At 36.4% G+C, this 16736-nt stretch overlaps 1 protein-coding gene and 1 pseudogene across 5 annotated transcripts in view; one reads left to right on the top strand and one right to left on the bottom strand.

The window, feature by feature from the left end:
• WDPCP (WD repeat containing planar cell polarity effector) overlaps positions 1-16736 on the top strand; it is a 518631-nt gene that overhangs the window by 92798 nt on the left and 409097 nt on the right. The window lies entirely within an intron of this gene.
• LOC116596378 lies at positions 5018-5801 on the bottom strand (annotated as a pseudogene).

Genomic DNA, 16736 nt, shown 5'->3' with positions numbered 1-16736 from the left:
GTTTGCTAAAAATATGTTTTCTTTAAATATTTCACCAATGGATACTAAAACAATATTCTTTAACTGTTTATTAAAGTTCTGTCTGGGAAACTTGTTTTCAGGAGTTGCAAAGAGGAAATTTGAGAAAAGTCTGAGAAATAGACACCAGCTCATGATTTTTCCCCCCCACTAAGGTTTATTTGAGAGAGAGAGAGAAAGTGTGTGGGTAGGGGCAGAGGGAGAGTGACAGAGAGAATCCTTAAGCTGACTTCCTGCTGAGCACAGAGCTAGATGTGGGGCTCCATCCCAGGACCCTGGGATCATGACCTGAGATGAAATTAAGAGTTGGCTGCTTAACCAACTGAGCCACCCAGACACCCCCAGCCCATGAATTCTAATGACTAAGGCTATATTATTTTGAAAATATATACACTAATCATAGAGTTCTTCTGCATCTCACCTCATATGTTCTGAGAACAAAATAAAAGTGACCGATTTCCATGAATACATAATTTACGTTTCTTAAATGTTACTTCATTAGGAGTATTATGATTCTGACTCTCAAACCATTGGATAGTGAAATTCTATCCGGCTAGTTTCATCTTTTCTGCTAACTTTACTACTTTAAAAGCTGTAAACCCTTAATAAATTGCTGAAATCTTGTTTGAAAATACATGTCAAAATAATACATGCTTTAAAAATATGTTCCTTGAATGAGACATGAATGAATGCTTTCAAAGGAGGTGTTGACACTAGTGATTTTGATGATTGATATTAAGCTATAAAGAAAATACACAGGATGATGTAGTATATTTAAAGCTGACTTATGACAGTAATATATGCTAAAATTGTTGGGGTATAGAAATCATCTTCATAGCTGGATTACAATGCTTGTATGAATTTCTCTCCCTTTGAGTACCCCAAGCAATTTGTCAGAAGTGAATTTTTAATTTTTAGGTGATGGTTTAAAGTATTTTAAGATGAAAAGCTCTAAACTCAAGTAGGTAACTGAACTAATTCTGCAGAATAGTCATATTTCTCAATGTTTCTTATTTTTCTACACTAGCATATTAGTGAATCAGTTCTTACGTAGTGAGTCAATTTTTGTTTTTAATTATTTATTTATTTTATTTGAATATCACTGACAAACAATATTGCATTAGTTTCAGGTACAACATAGTGATTCCACAAGTTTATGCTGTCTATATTCACCACAGTGTAGCTACCATTTGTCACCATACAACACTATGACAGTGCACTGACTATATTCCTTATCCTGATTGTTTTATGCCCGTGACTTATTCATTCTATAACTAGAAACCTATATTTCCCACTCTCCTTCACCCATTACCCTCCTGCCCTGCTCAGTTCTCTTGATTCTGGTTTTTGTTTGTTTGTTGTTTTAGATTCCACATATGAGTGAAATCATAATGTATTTGTCTTTTTCATCTGACTTATTTCACTTAGGATAATAACCTTGGGGTCTGTCTGTGTTGTTGCAGATGGCACAATCTCATATTTTCTATGGCTATGAAATACACACACACACACACGCATACACACTCACACACACACACACACCATCTTCCTTATCCATATTCTCTGATGGACGCTTGGATTGCTTCCATATCTTGGCTACTATAAATAATGCTGCAGTAAACATAGGGGTACATGCATCCTTACAAGTTAGTATTTTTGTTTGTTTGTTTGTTTGTTTTTATTTAAGGGTAAATACCCAGTAGTGGAATTATTGGATCATATGGTATTTCTATTTTTAATTTTTTGAGGAACCTCCATACTGTTTTTCACAGTTGCTGCACCAGTTTACATTCCCACTGACAATGTGCCAGGGTTCCCTTTTACCACATCTCATCAACATTTGTTATTTTTTTGTCTTTTTGGTAGATGACATGACAGGAGTTAGGTGATATATCATTGTGGTTTTTAATTTGCATCTTCCTAATGATTAGTGATGTTGAGCACCTTTTCATTTATTGATTAGCCATCTGTGTGTCTTCTTTGGACAAATTCAGATCCTCTGCCCATTTTTAATCAGATTATTTGGAGTTTCTTTGGTGTTGAGTTGTGTAAATTATTTATATATTTTGAATATAAACCCCTTATTAGATATGTCATTTGCAAATATTTTCCCCCATTCAGTAGGTTCCCTTTTTGTTTTGTTGTTGGTTTCATTTGCTGTGTAAAAAAGCTTTTATTTTTATGCAGTCTCAATGGTTTATTTTTTACTTTTGTTTCCTTTGCCTTAGGAGACATGCCTAGAAATATGTTGATGTCAGAGACATTACTGCCTGTGTTCTCTTCGAGGATTTTTATGGTTTCTTGTCTCATATTTAGGTCTTTAATCCACTTGAGTTTATTTTTGTATATGGTATAAGAAAGTGGTCTAGTTTCTTTCTTTTGCATATACCTGTCCAGTTTTCCCCACAGCATTTAAGAGACTGTCTTTTCCCTGTTGTATATTGTCTTCTTAGTCATAGATTAATTTGCCATAAAGTGTGAGTTTATTTCTGGACTGTCTGTCCTGTTCCATGGATCTGTGTGTTTGTATTTGTGCCAGTACCATACTGTTTTGATTACTACAGCTTTGTAGTGTAGCTTGAAATCTGGGATTAATACTTTCAGCTTTGTTCTTCTCAAAATTGCTGTGGCTATTCAAGGTCTCTTGTGGTTCCATACAAATTTTAGGATTATTGGTTCTAGTTCTGTGAAAAATGCTGTTGGTCTTTGATGGAAATTATGTTGAATCCATAGATTGCTTTGGGTGGTATGGACATTTTAACAATATTGATTCTTCCAGTTCATAAGCATGGAATATCTTTCCATTTGTTTTGGTCATCTTCAGTTTCTTCACTAATGTTTGTAGTTTTCAGAGTGCAAATCTTTCACCTCTTTGGTTAAGTTCTGAGATATTTTTTTCCTTTTTGGTGCAGCTGTAAATGGGATTGTTTTCTTAATTTCACTTACTGCTACTTCGTTATTAGTGTATAGAAAAGCTACCAATTTCTGTTTATTAATTTTGTATCCTGCAACTTTACTGAATTTGTGTGTTACCTCTGGTAGTTTTTTGGTGACGTCTTCAGTATTTTCTATGTGTAGTATCATGTTATCTGCAAATAGTGACAGTTTAATTTCTTTCCCAGTATGGTTGCCTCTTAGAATCAATTTTTATTTTTACATCTTATTTGGGATTCTATATATCTAATTTTGTAATCTCATGTGTTACTTTAAATAATATTGTTAACAACAATTTATAAATACTTGGTCATATAAAATTGAGGAATTGATTATATTTTACTTGATTAAAGGCAAAATTTTGGACTGTGTGGCTTTTGGGGTTCCTTTCTTAGCATTTTAAGCCATCCTTTTGAATGCAGATCATGCTTTTTGAAATTTAAACCTTATTTAAAGGTTTGTGAAATTTAAAAAAAATTCTTGTTTTTTTGAGCATAGTATATGGTGATTGCAGATTTTTCATACTCAGATTTTGCAATTCAGGGACATACCTTCATATTTAGCAGAGATAAGACATATTCATGCATTCATTCATTCATTCAACAACAAATACTTATAAAACATCTGCTGTGTTCTATAGGAGTAGTTAAGTTACCTATCAGGGCTCAAGTCAATTTCAGTCTTGTGGGGGACACAGACAAGGAATTAAAATTTAGGTATGTAAGTTGATGAGTACTATGTTTGGGAAATGTAGAGGGTATCTGAAAGTACATGTGGTAGAATTATGTTTGGCCATCTAACCAAATTTTGGGGGAGCCTGGTATTGGGGGAGGTGTCCTGGAAAAAGTTTTTGCTAACCTGGTGCATTACATTTATAAGGATTACCCGGGGGACATGTTAGAAGGGAAAGAGATGTGGGGATAGCTAAGTGCATTTCACATGGAGTATGCACAAAGGCAAAGAGGAACATGGCATGACTCATGGGACTCTAAGACTTCAGTGTTCAGAAATGAAGCCAGAGGTGTGAGGAAGGAGTGTTTTATGCATAGTCTTATGTATTATTGGAATTTTATCCTTGGTGCAATGGAAAGTCATTAAGGCTTTTCGAGAAATTACATGATTCTTGTTGCTGTTTGGAAAAATTTTGGTGGCAGCAGTATGCAGAAGGGGTTGGAAGACGTTAGCTTAGAGATAAGGATACAAATAAGGACTTTCTGAGTAATTAATTAAGATGTATTTGAGTCATAAACTATTTTGGTAGCAGTAAAGATGGAAAAAACTAGATGAATTTATGAAATTTTGACTAATAAAAGCAAGAGTTGATGATTGTAGGATATGGAGTTTGTGGAAGAAATAAATAGTAGTAAAAGTGACACTCAAGTGTCTAACTTAGGTGATTAGGTGGATAGTGCTTCCATTCAGTGTGATTGGAATCATGGAAGGAGTCAGAAAAGGAAGGATATGAATTCGGGTTTAAAGATGGTGAACTTCATGTTAATGTGGAATAAGGTGGCCAGTAGAAGGTAGACACATAAACTAGCTGCTCAGGAGAGAAGTGAGGGCTAGTGACTAAGAGTCATCAGCATGTAGGTAGTAATTGGAGTAGATGAAGTGTTTTCCAGGGAGGACCTAAAGAATAGAGATCTTGGAGGACTCTGAGTAGGACCCTGAGGAATCCAGTATTTACGAGATGGGCAGAGGAAGAACCAGTGAAAAATACTCAGAAGGAGTAGCTAGAGAAAGGTAGGTTGAAAATGAGGAGAGTGCGGTGTCACTGAAACCAATATGTATAAGTGAAAAAAGGTATCAGGCAGTTAGAGTAGAAATATAATGGTAGAAAATGCACACTGTATGAGAAATTCAGATGATATGCTATATGATTTCAGATGAAAGAAAGATTCTGTCTTTCTGGGGAACAGAAATGCTCATGGAGGAGGTTGCATCTGAAAAGCACATTTTTAAAAAATTTTTAATTTTTTTTTTGAGTCTAATCTTATTTACTTGTTACTCTTAGAAAATCTCTCTCTCTCTCTCTCTCTCTCTCTCTCTCTCTCTCTCTCTTTTTTTAACTGATCTCAGACTTAGAGGTAGAAGCTGTCAGAGAGGACAGCCTCCATCTCTTGGCAATCTGTTCCCAGCCTTTCTTTTTCTTTGGCTTCCTTCACTCTCTTGGCCAAAAGTTTAGCATATTCTGGGTCCTCTTCTTTATTTTTCTTAGTGTGCTCTTTCTTCAAAGCAATACACCAACGTTTGTTTTGGAACAATATGGAATAACAAGACACTGAATCTTGGGAGTTTGGTTCTAGATTTCTTACCTTCTTTGTTTAAGTGCTTTCCCAGAACATACTGGCGGACATCATCTTCTTTAGAGAGACTGAAGAATTTGTGGATTCTGCTGGCTCTTTTGGGCCCCAGACAATGAGGCACAGTAGTATCAGTGAGTCCAGGAATATCTTTCTCGCCCATTTTTTACAGTGACCAAGTTGAGAACACTGAGATTGGCATCCACAATGCAACCCCAAACAGATTTGTGCCTTCTCTAGGCAGTCCTCCTTGGTTTGTAGCAGGAATGCCCCTTTCTCAGCAGCAGGTGGATGCAGCCATGGGTCAAGACACCCTGCTTCATGGGGAGCACTCTGCCTTGTTTGTCATTGCTACCACTGATTCGGACCACATAACCCTTCCATTCTTCACCCAGAGCATCAGCAGCAACTTCTGTGGCCATATGCTTCTCATAAAAGGTATGAAGTTTGTGTTCATCATTCACTTCAATGAGTTTCTGGCAGCCAGTAGCTGAGAAAGAGATGTTCGTCTTCATCCTGAAGCAGCCTGCTGCCTCTGAGCTGAAAGGCACATTTAAAGAAGCTACTGAATGGTGGGGAATACACTCCAGGTTAAGGGGCAACATAGTAGAAGGTAGGAAAGTATAAGGCTGTAGAAATAACAAGTTGTATAATAGCCAGGGACAGTTCTAGGGTTGTTTTTAGAGGTAAGACTAACAATAGGGGGAAATGATCATGAAGGCCATGATTGACATGCTAAGAGCTCTATGCTCTTGGCAATAGGAAGTCATAGGAGGATTTTAACTAGAGAGATTTCATTACTTTTAAGGATGAAGAATATTCCATTGTATAGATATATCACATCTTGTTTATCCATTCATCAGCAGTATATTCTTTAGGGATATATATATATAGGTAGGAATCTATTTTGAAAAAGGGAAGTAACCCAAAATTCAGGGTGCATGTCACCTCTGGAGGAGGGAATGGAGGGATGTGATTTGGGATGGGACACGAGCATTTAACATACTGGTAGTGTTCTATTTCTTAAACTGAACGGTGAGTACAGGCTATTCATTTTATCCATTAAATAGTACTTATATATTTTATTTTTTAGGATGTATATTTCATTTTTTTATTTTTTTAAGATTTTTATTTATTTATTTGACAGAGATCACAAGTAGGCAGAGAGGCAGGCAGAGAGAGAGGAAAGGAAGCAGGCTTCCTGCTGAGCAGAGAGCCCGATGTGGGGCTCGATCCCAGGACCCTGGGATCATGAACTGAGCTGAAGGCAGAGGCTTTAATCCACTGAGCCACCCAGGCGCCCCGATATTTCATATTTTTTAAGAAAAAGTGATCATGCCATTAGTGTAATTTTCAGTGTCTTGTAAATAGAAGAATGATATGATGAGATTTGTTACTTGATAAGATTAATTTATCAGTAGGGACAAAAAGAGGTTCTTTGGAGAGATTTTTGAAATTGTCTAGTAGAGGAGTACAGGGCCAGAACCAAATCAAATTATAGCATTGGAGAAGATAGGAAATTAATATAAATCGGGCAAAAAAAAAATCAACAGTATTTGTGAACTGGTGGAGTTCACCCTTTGTGGACAGGGTGAAGTGGAGGTGTTCATTTCCAGTTTGCTTTCTTTCCTTTTTCTCACAGTGACTTTATCTAAAATCACTCATATTGAGTCTCCCTCTGTTCACCTTGCCTTACTCAACAGAAGACCTCTCTTCATTCCTCATTAGGAAAAAATAAGTTATCCAGCTTTAATGTTTCGCTTTTTGTCCCTATTTCACATCAAGAAATATGAATAGTGAGATTTTACCTTACTTGCTGACTAGTAGGTTAGTGAGTTTCATGGATGCTGGTAGAAAACAGAGGTTAAGTTTTTATTCATAGCAATAGAAGACTTAAGTATTAGCATTTTTGCATTGGTTCCCTGAACCCCAGTTTCTCTGGTGTGACAGGAAGAGTGCCAGATGACACCAGTACACTCAGCGGGTTCCATTACGCTGAGCTTGGGGAACCTAATTTTTTATAATGGGAAGTAAGCATGCCTGCCCTTTGCTCCATAAGAAACATTATCTCTATTTTCTAGGGCTATTATCCTTCAAAAGATAGTCTAGAATAAAGGGCACTCCATGTCTCTTTTACAGAAACCTGAAAGATTACAAAGAATTGTTTCCTAACCTGAGAACATCTTAATGTTTATCCTTCTTTCACTCCTGCCTGTCTCAGAAATAAGTCATTTCTTTTCATGGCTAACACTTCAACTTTGATTTTTATCCTCTTTTCTTGACTTCTGAGATCTTGTATAATGGCTAGAAGACTCTCAAATCTTCATTTATCAAATATTTATTGCATATATGCTACCATGTGTGATGTTACAAAGCAGCTTTATGTAGCACTTCTGCTAGTGGAGGTACTCAGACAAGTAAACAAAGAAATAAGATCATCTTAGTATAGGATAAGCTCAATAAAATAAAAAAGAATGACGTGACAGAAACTAGGATGGTGCTATTTTATATGGTGATCATTGGAGAAGACTTTTGGGAAGAAGTGGCATATGCACAGAGATCTGAATTATGAGAAGAATCAGATTTCCTTATAAAAGAAGAGCACAAAAACTCATAGGAATAAGAGTGATATTTTTTGAGAAACAAAAAGAAATCCCATGTTTCTGGATTATAGTGAACTAAGGAAGATAGTGGTAAATGATAAATTTGAAGAGGTAATTCATGACAAAAGGTTTGGATTTTATTCTGTCTGTAACCTTTGTTACTCCACTATATCTTTCTTTTATTATAGATACTCTAGGAGCCTTTCTCTGTCCTAAATCACTTTTTATGTAGATGCCACTACTTCCCTTTCTTTTCCAAATTCTTTAAAACCAGAAGAATTAAAAGGCAAATTCTCAACACTGTTAGAAGACAGGAAATGGTGCCATCAGAAATTGTGAGGAATTCTTGAGAGGCCAAAAACAGAAGCCTGGAAAATGACAGCCCAGAATGCAAAGAAAACAACTGTGTTTGAGAGGAAACCCTCAAAACTTTGAAGTTCTTGCTGGGGGGGTAATTATTTAAAGGTATGTGCCTTAGAAAGGAAAACAGTATTTCCCCTTGCCCAGTTCTTTCTCCTCAAATCTGGCACATACACATGTATACTCCATTCTTTCAGCTCTCCCTTTCTCTCTCTTTCTGACACATGCACACACACACAGTAGTGATAGCAGACAGCAGTGGCATTTGTCTGTTTCTGAAATTCAAAAGCCATATGTAAGGTAAAATACCTATTTGGGAAAGACTTCCAATGTGGCTGTAGGGACATGAGAAAGGAGTACAATATGAAGTAACTTGGGAGGACTTATCTGTGTTACAGATGTGGACTGGAGGAAAATGAAAGATAGTCCTGTCCAGGTGGGAAATATGTTTGAGTACTCTATAACCAGATTAAAACTCTTCTGTTTTTGTCACTTGGAATCTCCTCACCTTGCCTTTGTAGGCTAACCTACACATCTTAATGAGACTATGGCCACTTATATACCAGTAGTCTTCCCGTACAGGAAAGAGACTGGATGGGCAAAATATCTACATGGCTGTAGAGAAAACCTGAGCCAACTGTGTATAATCATCAACTTAGATTTTTGTTTATAAATATGAATGGATAGCCAGGGATCATCAGACAGGTAAGAAAACCACTAGCAGGAAAAAGAAGAGCCAAGATGAACAAACCACTAATTTGGGTAAACATTAATTCAAAGAACAGAAGATCATGTAAAATATATTCTAATCAATAATTTTTGAGAGATTCCAGAAGATAATGGAACAAGAATAGACCATGATTCAAAAGAAGCAATGAGAAAAAAGATATTTGAAATTAAACATATGATTTAAAATTTTAAAAAAATATAGGGGTGTCCAGCTGATTCAGTTGGTAGAGTATGCAACTCTTGATCTCAGGATTGTGAGTTCGAGTCCCACAAAGTGGTGTAGGGCTTACTTTAAAAAAAAAAAAAAAACTATTAATATATACTTTTGACCCTTGAAGAGCAAGAGGGTTAGGGGTGCTGACTTCCTACACAGTTGAAAATCTGAGTATACTTTTGACTCTCCAAAACTTAATTACTAATAGCCTGTTGTTGACTGGAAGCCTTACTGATAACATAAACAGTCAATTAACACATATTTTGTATGTTATATTTATTATATGCCATATTCTTTCAATAAAATAAGCTAGAGAAAAGAAAATGTATAAAGAAAATCGTAAGGAAGAGAAAATATTTTCACAGTACTGTACTGTGTTTATTGAAAGATGTCTTGGTGTAAGTGGTCTTGTGCAGTTTAACCTGTATTGTTTAAGAGTACATCTTTCTGTATATAAGAAGAGCAAAGCAATGTAACAGGTCTAAGCACAGACTGAAATAGTAATCTGGAAGATAAAATCAAAGAAATACTCTCAGAGTTAAAAGACAAAATGTGGGAGGCACACCTGGGTGGCTCAGTGGGTTAAAGTCTCTGCCGTTGGCTCAAGTCATGATCCCCGGTCCTGGGATCGAGCCCCGCATCTGGCTCTCTGCTCAGCAGGGAGTCTGCTCCCCCAACTTTCACCCTGCCTTCCCCCGCCCCCCGCCTGCCTCTCTGCCTACTTGTGATTTCTGTCTGTCAAATAAATAAATAAAATCTTTTAAAAAGAAAAAGAAAAAGACAAAATGTGGGATAGAAGTTAAGCCATGGAAGGTCAATCCAGGTAATGCAATATAGTTAGAAATTGAGAAGGCCCCCCCACATGTAACCATTTGGCTTTAGAGGACTGTTGGTATTAGCAGTTGGGATGGGCCTCTGGACCTTGCTTCAACCAGAGCATCTCTACTTTTACAATTTTTATATGTTGGAATTAGTGTAATAGTTTATTGAAGGAAAAGGTGATCTACCAGGAAAAAAAAGTTTGAAAATTAATGACATATGGGGTAAAGCTCAGATTTGCTGCATTTTATACATAGGTCTTTACAGTCTTACCCCAACTTGTCTTTCTAGGGGGAGTGAAAGAAGATTACATAGAAGAGGTAGGGGCCAACTCACATAGGGGTATATGTAAACCAATATAAGGACTTTAAGACCTATGCAGTGAGACGTTTTTGAAGAGCTTCAGACAAACAGATAAAATGATCTAATTTGTATATTTAAAATATTTTATATTAACTATTACATATTGTACATTATATATTAAAAATCTGAAAATATCTTTATATTTCTATTGAAATGGATTATGATGGCTTAAAAGTTGAAATAGGAGGCCAGTCAGAGGCATGAAATATTCTAGGCAAGATAAGATACTGTTCTAAACTGAAGAGCTAAGTGGGATAGAAAGAACTAGCAAGATTAAAATATATTTTAGAAGAAGCTGATTCAAGGGGTGCCTCGGTGGCACAGTCGGTTAAGCCTCCAATTCTTGGTTTCTGCTCAGGTCATGATTTTCAGGTGGTAAGACTGAGCCCTGCATCACGCTTCGCACTCAGTGCAGTGTCTGCTTGAGATTCTCTCCCTTTGCCCTGCCCCTCCTGCTCATGCTCTTTCTCTCTCAAATAAATAATAAGATACATCTTAAAAACAAAAAAGAAGAAGAACCTGAGCCAATAAGGGAAAAGAGAACATGACAGTGCTGACTGATATTGAGAAAGACTTGAAGGGTATGGTTTTGTTTTTCTTTTTTTTCCTTTCTTCCTTTTACTCTCCTCTGTCTCCTCCTCCCTTGCCCCCCTTTCAGTAAAACAGTGAGTATTTCTTTATAGTCATAATGTATACTCCATTTTGTTGGGAAAGGGAAAGGAGTTGGTGTTAAGACTGGAAAGGTTGCCCACATTCAAAATGAATTGCTCGTATATTTAATAAAAGAATATCAGAACTTTAAAAAATAAACATTTGTTATCCTCATAGTTTGTGTGTATCAGATATTTGAGAGTGGCCTAGATGAGCAGTTCTAGCTCAGGCTCTCTCAAGAGATATTACAGTGATCTAATGGCTGGCCTGGAGCTGGTGGGTCTAAGTCCCAGGAGGCTCATGCATGTGGTTGGCAAGGGTGTACTGGTTGTTGCCAGGGGGCCAGCTCTTCCTCTCCCAAAGTGGTCTTCTTCATGAGCTGTTTGAATATCTTCACAACATAGTTCTGGCTGTATCCTCTCCCTCTGGCCTTGGGGTGAGATGCATCTGCAGAGGCAGGTTCTGAGCCTCATGGACAGCTGCAGCAGCTGAAACATGGGGCAGAGTAGTCAGAACTTTTTAAAAAAATGGTTTTAAATACTGTACAATGAAGAAGCATGTACTGACAGAACGTTGGATTTGGGGATTAGACAAATTCATGTTAAAAATACAGCTCATCCCAGGACTCCTGGGTAGCTCAGTCCGTTAAGCATCTGCCTTAGGCTCAGGTCATGATCGCAGGGTTTGGGATCAAGTCCCTTGTTGCGCTCCCTGCTCAGCTGGGAGACTGCTTCTCCCTCTGCCTGTTCTGTCTGTTCTGCCTGCAGCTCTCTCTGCTTCTGCTCTCTCTCTCTGACAAATAAATAAAATCTTAAAAAAAAAAACACCCCCAAAATAATAAAATATATCTCATCTCCTTTCTACTTTTTAAAATAGGAAAATACTATCTCATATGCTTGCTGTTAAGATCTAAATGAGAAAATGCATATAAAGCACTCACCATACAGTAGGCACTATCTAATTTGCTGAGAAGAAAACTTTCTTTTTGATCAAATATAAAATGAATAACTTTAAAACCTTAGAGACGTTTCAAACTTGTTGAGGTTTAAAAACAAGTAAATATTTCTAAAGCAAATCACACATATTTCCTTATTAAGATAATCAGTGATTTATATATAGGAAGTTAATAACACCCAGCACAAATTTAGTTCCCAATAATTGACCATTGCTTTATGAGAGTATTTAACCTTTTTTTGAGTATCTTTAAAGCACTTTCTGAGTATACCAATTATTGAATAATTTGTAATAGAGTCATACCATAAATAATAAAGTTATGTCAAACATCAGTTTAATAAGTTAGGTATTTATGTAAGTGGACACTGGAATGTTTATGGAAGGGAATGAAGAGTTAAAGCAGTGTTCATGCCAAATCCACCATGCATTCATGTGTATTGAGCTATACATTTAAAGAAATATTTTGTAATTAAAATATGTATATCACCAATTTTTCTTTGTTAGAAAATAAATGACATATAATATTTACTAACCACTGAAAAAATAGCAAACTCTGCTTTGAGTACCTAGACACCTTCTCATTGGCTGGCACCATCTGTGACAATTCTGAACTGTACTGTTTACAGACACACAGCTGTAGCCTGAGTTGGCACCAAAACTAAGTATTGACGCTGTGCTCTTTGCAGCCCCGGCCCTGTCTAATTCCTCTGGAAAGGAGGGAGAAGAGGTTGCAAATGCAGGAGTGATGAGAATAATTGATAGTTTGTCTCATCTCTCTTAAAAAATAAACTCTCCTTCTGTCTCGAAACTCCTTTAGCTACCACCCTGTCTCACCATCCACATTCATGGCTTCAACCACATAATTGGCTCCTAAACCCATATTTTTATTCTAGATCTCACTCCCGAGCTCCATATCAGTAGTTTTATCTGGGTGTTTATATCTGGGTGCTTGTATCTGTTTATATCTGGGTGTTTAATGTCTACCTAATGCTTCAAGTTAGCTTGTCACTCTCCAGAATAGTCATCTCCTAAGTAATAAATGTTAACTGTGGGCAGCTCAGCAGTTTTGCACCTATTTTTAAATGCCAGATGACATCATGGAATGTTGCAAAGTCAAAGTGGTGAATTATCCCAGAAAAATCCTAGTTGTATTTCTAATAGAAAATACTCTTTCTTGGAGAGTGCCTGTTGAAGTAGTAGGATTAGCTGCTATTCCAGTGGTTAACAGACCATCAGTTGAAGCAGAATGAAAGATGCCCACCAAGACATTAAAGGCATTAGCACAGGAGTGAGTGAAACACCAGGGATGAAGCATTTACTCATTGTTCACTGCTCTTTCCATCTGCATATGTGTTCTGAATAAACTTGGGAGAAGGTGGAAAACTTTCTTTAAATCAAATGGCACACATGCATAGTATAGAAAATCAGAGTTCTTCAAGGCTTATCACTAACAATGAACGGCATTTGCATATCTCAGTGCTTTCCATGGGCAACCACTTCCAATTCTTTAGTTATTTCTTCTGGTTTTACCTCTTTGTTTGTAAATAATATGTATTACTTATTTCTTCATTTTGATCTTAATCCTTCATCTTAGCTCTTACCCTTCCCATACATACTTCTTTCCTTTCCAGCACAGATAAAACACAGTTTTTTGGTTAATCCACATTGTATGTCTACAGTATTCTAATTCTATATAATCAAAATTTAGCAATGTAACATATTAAGATTACATTGTTCTTCTTGTATAATTTTTTTTTGTTTTCTCTGCAGTTAATAATTGCCTTCCTTTTCAAAGTTGCTTATTTTTTATAGACCTATTATTTCCTTAACCCCAGCTTCCCCAGCAGAAGTGTAGAATCTTCTTTTGGTGAATCTGTGTGCATCAGGTAATCTGTTACTTTCAATTTTTTCTTGGAAATATTCTTTTTTTTTTTTAAAGATTTATTTATTTATTTATTTGACAGAGAGAAATCACAAGTAGATGGAGAGGCAGGCAGAGAGAGACAGAGGGAAGCAGGCTCCCCGCTGAGCAGAGAGCCCGATGGTGGGACTCGATCCCAGCACCCTGAGATCATGACCTGAGCCGAAGGCAGCAGCTTAACCCACTGAGCCACCCAGGCGCCCGGAAATATTCTTCTTGAAGTTTGCTGTCATCCTTTACTCTGCCTGAGATACAGCTATCCTTGTATGATTTCTCTTTATTGCTATTCCGGAAATCCTTTTTCCTTGTTTTTGTGTTGGATCCTTTATTTCCTGGATCCATATTTTCCTCTTTTTTGGTTTATTGTATCCTTTGGTGGAACACATCTTCCAGTAATTTCCTGTAAAAAGGGCACAATAATTAAATCTTGAGACTTTACCTCTTTGAACATCTTTATTCTACTCTCACACTGAAGTGTGAGTTTGGCTACATGTAAAATTATAGGTAGGAAATATTATAGGTAGGAATTATAGGTAGGAAAATTATAGGTAGGAAACTGCTTTCAGAAGTTGAAAGCAGCACTCACTTTGTCTTCTAGCTTCCAGGGTTGCTTGTTGAGAAGTCTGATGCCTTGATCCTTTTTAAGTAATTTTTTTTCTTCTCTGGAAACTTAAGATTTTTGTTTATCTATAGTGTTTTATGATTTCATAATGATGTGCTTAGGGGGTGAGTCTTTTGCAAATCACTGCATTGGGTACTTAGCAATTTCTTTCTACATAGAAACTCATGTACTTCAGTTCTGGGAAATTTTCTTGTATTATTTCTTTGGTAGTTTCTTCCTTTCCTTCTCTTGCCTCTGTTTTCTTCCTTGGTCATATTTGTAATTTAGGATTAATCTGACTCATTTTCCAAATTCCTTTTCTCTCTCTGTCTCTGCGTGTGTGTGTGTGTGTGTGTGTGTGTGTGTGTGTGTGTATGTGTCTGTACACATGTACATGTAGTGTGTAAGTATGCATTTCTTTTTTCCTTATTGGAGATGACCTCAACATTATTTTCCAAGTCTTCTTTTGAATTATTTATTTTGGCTTTCATGTGTTTATTTCGTCCCTCTTTTCGGCATAGCTCTCCTACTTTCAGTAATGTTTTATTTCTTAAGTACTTTCTCTGATGAAACAACCTTTCAAGAGTCAGTTTACTGTTTTCTTCTATGGTAGGGAGGGATTGCCCACTGTGGTGGCAGAGAAAAGCACCTAGAAGTCTAAGTATTATTTACATAGAATTTCAGACAGATCTCTTGTTTTCAATCCTAAGCACAGGTATTCCTTCAAAAGTATTTGGTGCCTCCAGTTTCTGAGCCTTTCTAGAGTTCCAGTGCGTGAACCCTTTGGCTCTCAGCCATCTACCTTCCGTATGCACTTGGCTTTCCACTTTCTTGAATCTGTTGTCAGTTACCTTTGTCCATCTGCTTTTTACTCTCCAAAATTTTGTTGATAACTATTTTGTTGTCTTCTAATTCTCTTCGCCTTGAGAGTTTACTTTTTATTGTTTATTATCATTTTATTGTGGGCTTGGAGGGTAGTGAAGGTAACTATATGTGTTCAATCCCCTATCTTTATTGGGATGGTCCTCTATGCAGGATTTTTGTGTGTGTTGCCAGCTTGCTTGGAGCTGGTTGTGCTACCAAAAGAAACCAATCAAGCATTGGTGTGTGTATATATATGTGTATATATATATTTTTTCCCCTTGATTCTAATTTATCATTGGTTATAAAGTGCTGTTGATTTAGTATAGCATCAAATTCTGATAAAAAGCAACACTAGGTTAATATATACATTGATTATAAGATAAATAATTTTTAGAAACCATCAAATTTGAATCGTACAGTAGATTCATATGACCCATTCATATGCTAGGTATTCATTTTCTCTAAAAGGGGCCTAAGGTTCTGAAAATGGATTTATAATTTCAATTTTTGTAGCTTGGATTGTATTAGATTGTTAGAATTAATAACTTTCTTCTCTGTGCTTTCTTCCTTGGGTATGGTTTTATTTTATTTTCCATACTCTGATGTAATTGTATTCATCTATTTTCTCTTACCCCATCCCCCACTAAGTTATGACCTCCTCAAGTGCAAGTTCTTGGGTGGTTTCACAATGCCTGGTCCAATTTAGCACTTGGTAGTTGCTTTGCAAATGTAGTTTGAACCAAACTAAAATAATTTGAAAATGAAATGATACCCAGTGAAGCACTAAGATAATCAGAGTATATTTTCCTTTTCTGTTATTGCAGTCAGGCTCTATCTTATGGATATTGAATATTCAGGAAAAGGAAACTGACATTTATTGAACAATTGTCATTTGCCACATAGTTTCAAATACATTATCCTATTTACTCGGTAAAATAGGGTCCAGTCTGAAAAGCATGGGAAATATTTTTTGTGAGTCCATGATTTGTTTGGGCTTTAGGGAAAAATTTTGCTGGCAGCAGTATGGAGAAGGGGTTGGAAGACTTTAGCTTAGAGACAAGGATACAAATAAGGACTTTCTGAGTAATTAATTTACATTTCACTAAGAACTAGTCATAGAGATTGAGGAGTTGAGAACTTAATGAGAGCTACTACCAAGTAAGAGTGGTAAAAATAGAAATAAGCCTTCTCTGATATAATGCAGTAACTTAAAAAGAAGACCTTAACGTATTTAACATTCAGTTGTAAAATACTAATAATTCGTGTTGGAACTTATTTTTGTATTATCTGTAAAGTTTGTTAAGTAAATACTGTGAAGATTTTTTAGTGCCTAAGAAATATCAGTTTTATCAGATGTTTTAGATATATCAGTTTACTTAAAAACTATTGATATACTAATTAA

Source organism: Mustela erminea, chromosome 7 (assembly GCF_009829155.1).
Source record: "Mustela erminea isolate mMusErm1 chromosome 7, mMusErm1.Pri, whole genome shotgun sequence".
Classification (NCBI taxonomy): Eukaryota; Metazoa; Chordata; class Mammalia; order Carnivora; family Mustelidae; genus Mustela; species Mustela erminea.
The sequence above is the reverse complement of the archived record's forward strand: the minus strand, read 5'-3'. Positions and strand labels throughout refer to the sequence as shown.